This window comes from Poromitra crassiceps, assembly GCF_964638095.1.
Source record: "Poromitra crassiceps genome assembly, chromosome: 1".
NCBI classification, from domain to species: Eukaryota; Metazoa; Chordata; class Actinopteri; order Beryciformes; family Melamphaidae; genus Poromitra; species Poromitra crassiceps.
This window is the reverse complement of record NC_139623.1, coordinates 118,227,636-118,239,510: the sequence shown is the minus strand read 5'-3', so window position 1 is coordinate 118,239,510 and position 11,875 is coordinate 118,227,636. Positions and strand designations below refer to the sequence as shown.

Here is an 11,875-nt window from a genome sequence, read left to right as displayed (position 1 = left end):
AAGCAGTCCCATCGCATTCTCGATGACTCCTCTCATATCCTATTCTCAGAATATGAACTTTTACCTTCTGGAAGGCGATACAGAGCATGTAGGTACAAGTCTAACTGCTACAAGCTCTCCTTCCTCCCAACATCAATCGCGCTCCTGAACAAACGACCTGCTTAATCTAAAAAATTCTGAAAACTGTTATGGGATTTTTTATTCTTTCTATTTGAACTTTTTATTTTAATTTTTCGTGTTTTAACTCATTGAGTGCCAGCCACTTTTGGAAAACGGATGCTCCCAGTGCCAGAGTTTCAGAGCGTTTTCAGTGATTTCTCGAGGCCCACAGAATATTGTGTGATATTACTATGTAAACACCGAACACGCCCAAAGAACAATGAGACTCTCTTCTATCATCAGCAAAAAAAAGTTTATTGATATCATTTTCCGTTCTTTAGTTATGAGCCGGAGAATATAGGTTGATTTCACCAAAAAGAGACGTTTCAAACTAGAAGCTGAGATAATTAGCCTTTTGTGAAATGAAGCATTTCAAGCACATGACTGACTCTGAAGCTAATATTTTCTGATGTAGTCACACCTCAAAAATAATTTCCTTCAATAAAACAGTGAAAACAAAGGAATTTTGTTTGGCAAAATAATATTTTTTAGCTGCAACCAGCAGCGCTGGCCCCTGCGTGCGCTGCTGGTTGCAGCTTCTTGCTGGTCTTGATTTACTGCTGGTGGGCATCAGATATTCTAGGTTGTGTTTGCCAATCCTGTCCTGCTGTCTGGGTCTGTCTGGGTCAGTGTTGTATGCTGCCCTGTGTGCCCCACCCCGCTCAACTGCAAACCCCTCCTCCGTGGGTGTGTCTCTGGTGGCTCTGGTGGCTCTCTGCTGAGTTTGCTCTGCACTGAAAAGTGTGATACATCCAGCTTTTTTACAGCGTTCCGCGTGTATTTGTCACCGGCTCCCATCGCTTCCAGTTGAGAATAATAACAACTCCACAACTAATCATGCGGATGGGCTATCGCAGCGGACACGGAGGGGCTCAATTGTGGCAGCAGATTGGCTGCTGCAGGCACAGCTAACGTTATGCTTCATGCATATCGATGCATACCGATGCGATTTCCGTTTCCCCATGACTTCTTCTCTGTTTTTTCCTCGCCTTTCTGTAATCTGGAGAGGACTGTCGCCACCTAATGGGTCCGTAAAATAGCTTTTACACATTCAACATCCACCATACTTTCACAGGAGATGGATCAGGCTTTGATCCACGTCCCACCGTCAAATTGACGACAATCGGCTGAGGGAGCATTAGAATTCATTGTATTTATACATATGATGACAATAAAGATGAACTTGAACTTCATATGGGCCATGTCTCCCAGAGTCATATTAGCAGTCAGACTGAAAGACTGGGTTCGCAGATTGATAGATGGACAACACATGGGGCGCACTGCAGCTTATTCTGTGGTGTTTTTGGCATCCTTTATGTTGCATTACCGCCTTCTTCTGGATTTATCCATCCACTGTTTCCCTACATGGGGTCCAACTCCCACGTGTCCACTTGTGCATACAATTGGTGATGTCACCAGTGGTCACTCAAGCACTCAATGATGATGTCATCCGTGATGTCACTCGAGCAATTGTGATGTCATCAGTGATGTCACTCGAGCAATAATTGTGATGTCATGTTTGTATAAAAATAAAAGACGGTAGTATTTTTTATTACTCCAACTAAAACGTGGAATATTTGTTACCCAATAAGACGATGGGCACTAGAGATTATGAATATGATTATTTGTTCAAAGTTGTCTTAATTGGTGATTCAGGTGTGGGAAAGAGTAACCTGCTGTCACGTTTTACACACAATGAGTTCAACCTGGAGAGTAAAAGCACCATCGGAGTGGAGTTTGCCACACGCAGCATCCAGGTGGATGGCAAGACGGTGAAGGCACAGATCTGGGACACAGCTGGCCAGGAGCGCTACCGTGCCATCACATCTGCGTATTACCGCGGGGCGGTGGGGGCTCTGGTGGTCTATGACGTCGCCAAGCACCTGACCTATGAGCATGTGGAACGCTGGCTGAAGGAGCTGAGAGATCACACTGAGAGCAATATTGTCATGATGCTGGTGGGCAACAAGAGCGACCTGCGCCACCTGCGGGCCGTGCCCTCTGACGAGGCTCGGGCATTCGCCGAGAAGAATGGTCTATCTTTCCTCGAGACGTCGGCCCTGGATTCAACTAATGTTGAGACAGCCTTCCAGACCGTTCTTAAAGAGATCTACCGTATCATCTCCCAGAAGCAGATGTCGGAGTGTCAGGAGAGTGACATGTCCCCCAGCAACGTGGTCAACATCCAGGTGCAGCCCACTGAGAGGAAACCAAAGTTGCAGTGCTGTCAGAACATCTAGCGTAGTCTCAACGAGAGTTCTTATGCTGATAGACTACGTGACTGCATGCTGCAGATCTCTCTCTGGGTCTGGGACACTTATACCTACAAACTGCTGTCAGAATCCTGGCCAGTCATTGGTTCCCCTGAAACCCTGGGGCACCAATTAGTAACGACTTTAGCGATCAGGCGCACTCACCTAACCTGACTGTTGACTTTTGAAAATGGACCACTCTCTCATTGGTGCTACAACCTGTCAGCCATTCAATTTTGACCCTTATAACCACCCTCAAAACAGCAGCGGGGGCTGCGAAGTGGCACATACTCATGTATGTAATATACAGAGCGGAGCGATTCAATGTAATATTTGAGTGTGGGGAGAGACTACACAGAAACATGGCTGGGCCATGTTTCTGTTATTACCACCCTCCTCTCCTTTTAGATCCACATCTCTCCCCTACTTCCTCTTTCCTCATCCTTAGGTACCCCACTGTCTCGCCACTTTTCAACCTCAGCCCTATACACTTGATACATCAAAATGTTACTATGACTGGTGCGTGAGACTAGACGGTGGGGGGGGGGACCCATATATAACAATGGGCTGACTCACCAAAGGACGATGCTGCGGCTCTACAGGATTGGGGATTCAACAGCAGGTACTGTACATAGATGTCTGTTCAGATGTCCATTTACTGTGGGGGTTGGATCCCCGATCCTGTCTGCCTGAGCTGGGCTAGCAGCTAGATGCTAACTATGCTGAATGGGGAGAACGGGAGGATCCTCTTTCCCTGCCCCTCCCTGTGGGGCAGCCCACAATCCAAGCCCCCTCCTGTGGTGTAATGTTATCGGTTTGGCATTTGACCTGTTGATGTCGCAGGGTGTGCAGTATCAGTTCCGGGTTACATCTTGGCTGAAGTGTAGCTGCAAGTTACATGTGTAATATTGTACTGCCACAGTATTGTTCAAGTAAAGAGTCTTCACACTAAACTCAAAGTAGTCTTTATTGTCAGTGAAAGAACCAAAAAACAACATGGTGTCAGAAGCGGAGCTGCTTTGAGCTGCAGCCCGGAGGAAAGACAGTGCACGGCTGGCTAATTAGCATAAACAAGCTGAGCGTGGACGGCCAGCTGGCGGCTCCGGCACGCAGCACCTCCTACCGCGACTTTCATGATTAAACCTCCGGAACCTTTGGACTTCTCAAAGCCACAGGAGTGGGAGAAGTGAATTAGGAGATTTGAGCGTTTCAGATTGGCAAGTAATTTGAAGACTTCCACCGAAGCTAACCAAGTGAATACATTGGTATACTGCATTGGTGGGGGAGGTTGACAACGTGGTACGAGGGCTGGAACAACCGAGCAGCGCCAGCAGTATGATGCAGTTAAAAAGGGCTTTGACACATCTTTTGTGCCAAAGAAAAACGTGATATGAACAAGCTAAGTTCAACAAGAGAGCAGCCAACAGAGCCAGTGGGACTCATTCATCACAGCACTATATGCACTGTCAGAGAACTGTCAGTATGGGGACCTGCACGATGATCTTTTGAGAGACAGATTAGTAGTGGGTCTTCAAAATTCATCACTGTCAGAAAGGATGGAACTTGACAAGGACCTCACGCTCACAGTCTGAGAGTCACATCAAACTTCATACTGGACCCAATGTCACTGCCATTCCGGGGCAGGTGTTTAAAGGAGTCATACACATAGTAGGCCAGTCTGCTATGTGGGGTGTATCCTAGACTGTGGAATGAGGGAAAAATAATTCCATTGGTTAAGGATAATAACTGACCTTTCAGTCGGCCAAATAGCAGACCTATAAGCATACTTCCCGTGCTCAGCAAGGTGATGGAGAAGATTATTCATGGTCAAATCCAAGACTACTTTAACAATAACAGCTTGACTACCAAATATCAACATGCATACAGAAAGGGTTACTCGACTTCTTCAGCACTGATACAAATGACTGATGATTGGTTGAGGGCTATTGATGACTCCAAAATAGCTGGAGCAGTTCTGTTAGATTCCAGTGCCGCATTTGATGTCATTAATCACAATATTTTAATTGAAAAATGTTATGGTTTTAGCACATCTGCAACTTCCTTGATGAAGAGCTATCTTTCCTCCAGAACACAGAAAGTCTTTAATGGCTGCCTATCAAACTGTAGTGGTGGTTTACCTCAATGAAGTTGCCTAGGACCACTTTTGTTTTCAATTTTTATTAATGATTTGCCCTCTGCTGTTAATAATGCAGGTATAACATTGGATGCTGACGATTCTATCATATTGTAGCGACCCAGGGTTTTGACATGTAATGTGGTGATGCGGTGTTTAGATAGGAACTGATGTGTGGGGGTGTTCCTGGGGGGAACGGTGTGTAAGTGGCACTTCCTGTCTCGTGGTGATGCCAGTCGGTATATGTGAGAAGCTGGGGAAGACGTGTGTATAGCTAGCAGCACAGCTACCACTAGGAGCTATGAGAATTAGCCAAGAATAAAAGCCTGTACCAACTATAAGTCTCCTGGTTCCTGAACGACTACCTGAATCGTTACATTGATGTCAAGAAGTGAAACGGTATCGCCTCTGCGTCGGCCGAGAGGGGAAAGAGCAAAGTGGAAGGAACGGCGGAGAAAGTTGGAATTGACGGCTTTTGGGCTCAAACGATCTAGCGGTAGTAGGTTAGCTACCTGGGGTGCTAGCTGCTACGAGCACCATGTGCGATGGTGCGCGACGGAGAATGGCCGTCGCTGAACGGGGGGAAATGAGGAGCTGACGACGGGGTTCAGCTCGGTGCTGGCGGGCATGGAAGCCCGTCTGTTGAAAGAAGTCAGACGGCTGTTGGAAGCTACGCCTGCCTGGGCAGTAGAGCTGATGCGAATGCTGTGGGAGGTGATGCAGCGTGTGGACTTGTTGAGCACAGAGGTAACGCAGCGTGGAGAACGGCCAGAGGAGCCGCAAAAGAGACTGTGTTGGACATGCGGGGAACCTGGGCACTTAGCGAGGTGGTGTCGCAGTGGTCCCGGGGGACAGACCAGGTACGCGGAGCAACGGTACTGGGGACGGCCGGGTGCCTGCTGGACATGCGGGGCGTTTGGACACCTGGCCAGAGAGTGTTGAAAGGCTGTCGGGGACCGGAGGACAGCGGGAGAAGAGAGACGTGCAGGCGGCGGGCAGGTGAGGCTCTGTTGGACTTGTCGTTCGCCTGAGCACTTAGCCAGAGAGTGCATTGAGACTTTGGGGAACGGAGGAGACACACAGCCAGGGGAGCAGCTGGAGCAACAGGCAGAGGAACAGCGGAGCAGTGTATGGGGGTAAAATGGTGTCAGATCAGCTAAATGGACAGATTATGATTCACAAATAGATAGTACAATCTGTAAACACATAACACGATCCACAAATGTGAAACCCAACTCACAAATATATTTAAAATCCACAAACACACACACCATGATCCACAAATGTGAAACACAACTCACAAATATATTTGAAATTCACAAAAACACACATCATGATCCACAAATAGAATTCAGTGACTTGTATTTCAAAACCAGAATTTCTGTTTGTAGATTGTTTCGCATTTGTTTTCAGAGTTTTGACACTATTGTACCGCTGTTTTATGGTGTAATTTTCTACAAATGCACTCTTCACAATTTGCAAACAAACACAGTCTAACTTTTCAAACCACTGTTTCCAGACACACATACTAATCATGTGCAATGCACAGTGTTCAAGTCTCAAATCTGTTTGCACATCAGTGTGTGTGTGGAATGCATTGCATTTGTCTACAAATCGTTTTGACACTCTTGTTGCGCAGATAAAATCCACAAATGTAATCAGCCAATGAGGGGGATCGCTTGCAATGGGATGTCCCGCCTCCTCGATAACCCCTTCAAAATAAAAGCACCGGGCTTGTGCCTGTCTGTCTGGCCGGCCGGCCGCTCCCTCATGCAGGAGATGAAGTGGAGAGAAACATGGAGAGAGGCCTGGCTCAATTAGTGGCAGCGGCAGCTGCCTCGGCAGTTTACCGACCTGCCGCGGCAGGTCAGTTGCTGCCACTGACCTGTAGGGGCGCTGTTTCCCGACCTGCCGTGGCAGGTTTGTAGTTACAACATCAGATGCTTATAACTCCTAGGAAAATGGCTTAAACTGCATGAAACTTTGTGCGTGAAGACATCTCCAGACATATATACTTCGGGTTAAAATTGGTGCAATTTGGATCGTGTTATGTGTTTACAGATTGTACTATCTATTTGTGAATCATAATCTGTCCATTTAGATGATCTGACACCATTTTACCCCCATAGCAGTGGAGCAGCTGGAACAACAGGCAGCAGAACAGCGGAGCGGCAGAGCAGTGCAGAGCCGGTTATTCAGGTCAGGAGAGTGACGCTTGTGTGTCCAGATGAGCGGGTGTTGCTAACGCCGGAGGAGCCGGCCCAGGCTAGCTGCTCTGCATACCAGCCGGTAGAGGGAGACATCATCATCAGCGACGAGACAATCAGGAGAGCGGGGATCGTGTTGAACAGCCAGAGGGAAGAGAGAGACATCATCTGCAACGCTGTTACAGTCGGGAGAGCGACGCTCGTGTCTCCAGGTGAGCGAGAGGGGTTAATGCCGGAGGAGCCGGCCCAGCATAGCTGCTCTGCACCCCCCACGGTTGCGGTGCGGGAGGCCGAGGTGGAGATCGACGCCGGTTGTGTTCCCCCTGCTGTCCTGAAAACGCAGCCCCCTGGGGGAGGGGGACGGGAGGACGACGACAGGGACATCTGGGCTGTCGACGTGGGTGAGTGGGGAGGCAGACAGATGGAGGATGCGGATATCGGTCCGGTGTATGCGTGGGTAGCGGCCGGACGCCGGCCCCCTGTGGAGGAGATTCACCTGTGTTCCGGGGCCACGAAGGGACTGTGGAACATGTTTTCGGACCTGTGTCTGTCTCAGGGGATGGTGAAGAGAAAGGGGCACGGATTAACGGGGTTCCAGTGGCTTGTACCTAGTTGCCTGCGAGAATTGCCGCTACGCTGGGCGCACAAGGGCCCTGGATCCAGTCATTGTGGGTTAGGGAAGAGACACTCAGCCGCATCCATAGAATTTACTACTGGGGCAAACACAAGAGGACGTGCAGAGCTACTGCAGTGCGTGTGATAACTGTAGGGCACAGAGGGGGGGCCGAGGAGAGTCACCCTGGAAAGGACTGACCCCACTGGGGGTTGAGAGGGACTAGAGTGCTTCAGGTGGGACAGAAGCTTTGAACGGGAGGATGGAAATGGTGGTCGAAGTGAAGTGTGATAATGTGAGTAAGGAAATGGTGGTGGTTTAAATGAATGGGAAAGAAAAAAGGAATAATGTAAATGTGGGGGTTATTGTTGAATTGAGATGTGGGGTTATTGTTGAATTGAAATGTGGGTGAAAATGAGTGTAAAACGGAAGGGGGAAAATGTCAGTGATGTAAATGGTGGTGGTGGAATGCGAAATTAAGGGGTGTGTTGAAAAAAGAAGGGATTACTTGGGGGAAATGTTGTTGGGGAATTGAAAGGGTCTGTGGGGGTTGACGGGAGAAATGTTGGTGTGTTTTGGTACAGGGGGATGTGTGGGTTGTGGGTGCCAGCGTGGGCGCTGGCTTTTTGTTGGGCGGGGAGTATGTAGCGACCCGGGGTTTTGACATGTAATGTGGTGATGCGGTGTTTAGATAGGAACTGATGTGTGGGGGTGTTCCTGGGGGGAACGGTGTGTAAGTGGCACTTCCTGTCTCGTGGTGATGCCAGTCGGTATATGTGAGAAGCTGGGGAAGACGTGTGTATAGCTAGCAGCACAGCTACCGCTAGGAGCTATGAGAGTGAGCCAAGAATAAAAGCCTGTACCAACTATAAGTCTCCTGGTTCCTGAACGAATACCTGAATCGTTACAATATATTACGCAGCTGGTAACCACATGCATTGAATTAAATCAAGTATTGTCTAGCAAGCTGAATATAGTATGTGATTGGATCAAAACAAATAAATTAGCCTTAAAACTAAAGGTATTGGGCCTTATCGTCACAAAAGCGCTAATTTAGCATTTGCGCTTGTTTTGCGCTCGTTTAACGCCGCATGCAATGCAAAATAGGGGCGTGCACAAGCGCATTTGTATTCTCCCTGCCGTGCTATTACCTCTATGCCTGTTATAATTGTACTGGACATGCATGGGGTAGGCGTGCCACATGCCAAACCAGGCGCAGATGGCATTCTGCGTGTGTGCGTGCGTGTGTTTAACCGCATTCTTCATCATGTCAAGGGGCGAGACCATGTCAATGGGCGAGAGGTGCAGATCATGCTGGAGGGCAACTAGCAGCAGGCTACTTTTGTTACATAGGAAGCTATAGGAAAGCACTAGCAAAATCAAAAAGGTTGCTGGGAAAATCGTTTCTCTTCATTGTATGTGGATCATATCCTATGTTTTGCAATCTTCTGGCGATACCTGCAGCGTGCGATCCAACCCTCTTCCATACTCGCTTTCCTCCATTCTCCATAGCTCTCTGTCCTCCAGCGGTGTTTTTGACATCATCAGAATCAGGTGGTTGCAAACAAGCTATTGTGGTGAGATATGGAAAGCCTGAAATGTCTGCTGCTGCCTGTGTAAATGGCCTCCATATGCAGAAATATTCGTAGTGAGTGGGTGTTTGTATTGCTTTGCAGAAATATTAGCAGTCTGAGAATGTGTGCTCATAATGTTAAACTTTTACTTGTCTGCATCTGTGATCTTTATGTAATTTTTATTGTTTTTTTTATGTACTGCAATTCTGGATTTGTATTATTGTACAGTATGCTGTAATCAGAGCGTCCTTGAAAAAGAGAGCTTGCTCTTAATGGTCCTCTCCGAATAAATAAAGGTTCAATAAAAAATCAGTCACTGCTTTTGCATTGCAGTAATATATCCCAGTTGAGATGATGCAAGTGGCAGCTATTCATGTGGGACTTTGTCAGCATAAAGAAAAGCTTGTTTTAATGTTGAGGTGATCAATTCAAGTCCGAGTGATATTCACTCCCGAGACTGATTCAAGTCCGAGTCACATTCACTCCCGAGACGGAGTCGAGTCCGAGTCATATTGACGCCAAGTCCGAGACGAGACCTAGACCACCAATTTCGTCTGAATCCGGACTCGAGTAGTTCAGCTCTGGGGGAGGGGGCAGGGGATATTAGGGTGCGATAGCATGTCAATAGTATATGCCACATAGAAGTGGTACACATAATCTGAAAGCTGGGAACCTGAACGCAGCTCAGCACTGTTAAGTTTTAGTTTTTTTCTTCTAGTCTAGTTTTTATAGTCATGTAACAAACATTGTTTTGGTTTTTCCCTTGCCAAAATTTTGCCTGCATTTGATGGTGTTATTTAGCCTGACAAGCTAGCATGATGACATGGTTGGTGCCAATGGATGCCTAGGTCTTCTAGTTTCATATGATACCAGTACCTTCACTCTAGCTGAGCCTGCTGCTACAGCTTCTGAAAGACAGGGATGTTGGCCGTTTAAGAGCGTTTAAAGTCTCCTGATTGGATGGGCCGAGGCAAGAAGTGAGTAGGCCTAGGCCCAGGCAGGCCCACCCATAGCTACGCCCCCACAAATCAGCAACATATGCTTTCTGTATTCTCTCTCTCCCTGATTTCACACTGTCAACTAATGGCTCATTTCCAACACATATAACAGCACAGTACAGCTCTACTCTTACTTGGCCTTACTCGTCTCGACCTGATAAACTGACAAACTTCCACTGCAAGTTTACTCGCCTCCGCCCACAACTGGTCGTCATAGCGACCGCATATTGTTTATTGTTTATTGAATGGATCCCCATTAGCTGACGCCTTGGCAACAGCTAATCTTCCTGGGGTCCACAAAAAGGACAAGACATAATACATGCAAGGGACATACAAAACAATACATAACAGACAGTTAAAATGATACAATCAAAAACTTAGGTGAGTAGTATCAGTACAAACAATACAATAGCATACTAGTACAATTCATTAAATCTGGCCCTTGTCGCCTTTGAAAACGTCCTTGAAAGAAATATAATACAATTGTTTCAGTCATATGGACAGGGGCATTAGGTGTGTCTTGAGTATACACTGTATTTTTAAATTACAATTTATTTTGGGTTTGAGTTATACGAGGCGGTAGTGAGTCCAAATATGTTATTGAACAGTAGATAACTGTGCGTTTGAGGAGGTTTGTTCTTGGGGTTGGGGGTATCAAATGTCCAGAGCTGGCATCCCTGGTGTAGTGGTTGTCTGCTACTTATGTTTACCATCTGATTGAAAAAATATGCAGGTGTCTGATTAAATACTACATTTCTGAAAAACATTATAAGGCTATAGTGAAGTTTAATTTCAACGGCGAACCAAGACAGGCATATATGCTATATTTGTGCATGTTGAGATAATAGAGGATGTTAAATAAGTGGAGCACTTTCTAATCATTGCTATATCGACCGCATATCTGCCCTCCACCCTCCATTTGTATAATGGTAAATTAACACACATACATTTTAACAAACTGTAGATGGAAAATGAATGGCGGATGAAATCCCTTGGTTGTATGTTGAATGCAGGAGAGGACGTGACTTTAGCCGGCGTGACTTTGGTGCGGTCAGTAGTACTAGTCACTGTGACCATAGTCTTGCTGGCCAGCCTCCCCTCCCTTCCGGGAGAGTCGTCTGGTTGCACGGAAACAGGCTACTGGGATAAACCCTCCCCTGCTCTACAGCTGCTCCCCATTGGAGCGACTGTTTCAGTCGCTGCCGGATCTCTGCTCCCCGCTTATTACAAGCTCTGTGATTGGCTCCGACCATGTCAATCAGAGCGGCTTCCGCTCCCTCCTCCCTGTGTGTCGCTGTAAATAGTGCCTTGCTGCCTCAGTGAAAACAACAACGCTAACTAGCTAGCAAGCTAACGGCAGAAACCTACACGCTAGCTCGTTGCTACACGCTGAAAATTCCACAATTCCACAATGGAGACCTGCGCGGCCAGACTCTTCTCCCGGAAGGGAGGGGAGGCTGGCCAGCGAGACTACTGTGACCATACCAGGAAGTAGGATATAACGTATAACATTAAAATTAAATCCATACACAGAGCTTTTAAACTGGTTATGAAATACTGGTGCCTCTATAATATATGACCTATGGGCAAATGAGACCATCCGCCAGGAGAATGGATATCAATTTGTTCTTATTTACATTCATGCGCTGCGCGGGGGACGGGGGTTATGCTACGGGGAGAAGGGAAGCCACCAGCCCGGCGGCCACTGACCGGGAAATGCTGCGGCTCCGCTAAACCCCCGCCTCCGGCCTAGCAGAGCCGACGTAACACACAGCTACATGTACAAGGGCTTCCCGAGCAGCTGACTTTTCTCTCTTAAAACAATTGAATACCGTCATGTTAAGGCTGAGCAAGGAGATCGATTTTATTTCATTAAAGCTGAAGGCAGCAACACAAATACTGATGGAAATAACAGAAGAGAAGGTAAGTGCCACTAAA

The 11,875-nt window shown here is 47.2% G+C and overlaps 1 pseudogene across 1 annotated transcript; it reads left to right on the top strand.

Moving 5' to 3' along the window:
* Window positions 1-1,754: 1,754 nt before the first annotated feature.
* On the top strand, window positions 1,755-2,399 carry LOC310776993 (ras-related protein Rab-11A pseudogene; annotated as a pseudogene). The gene has a single exon. The product of its transcript is annotated as a ras-related protein Rab-11A pseudogene (transcript).
* Window positions 2,400-11,875: the final 9,476 nt, after the last annotated feature.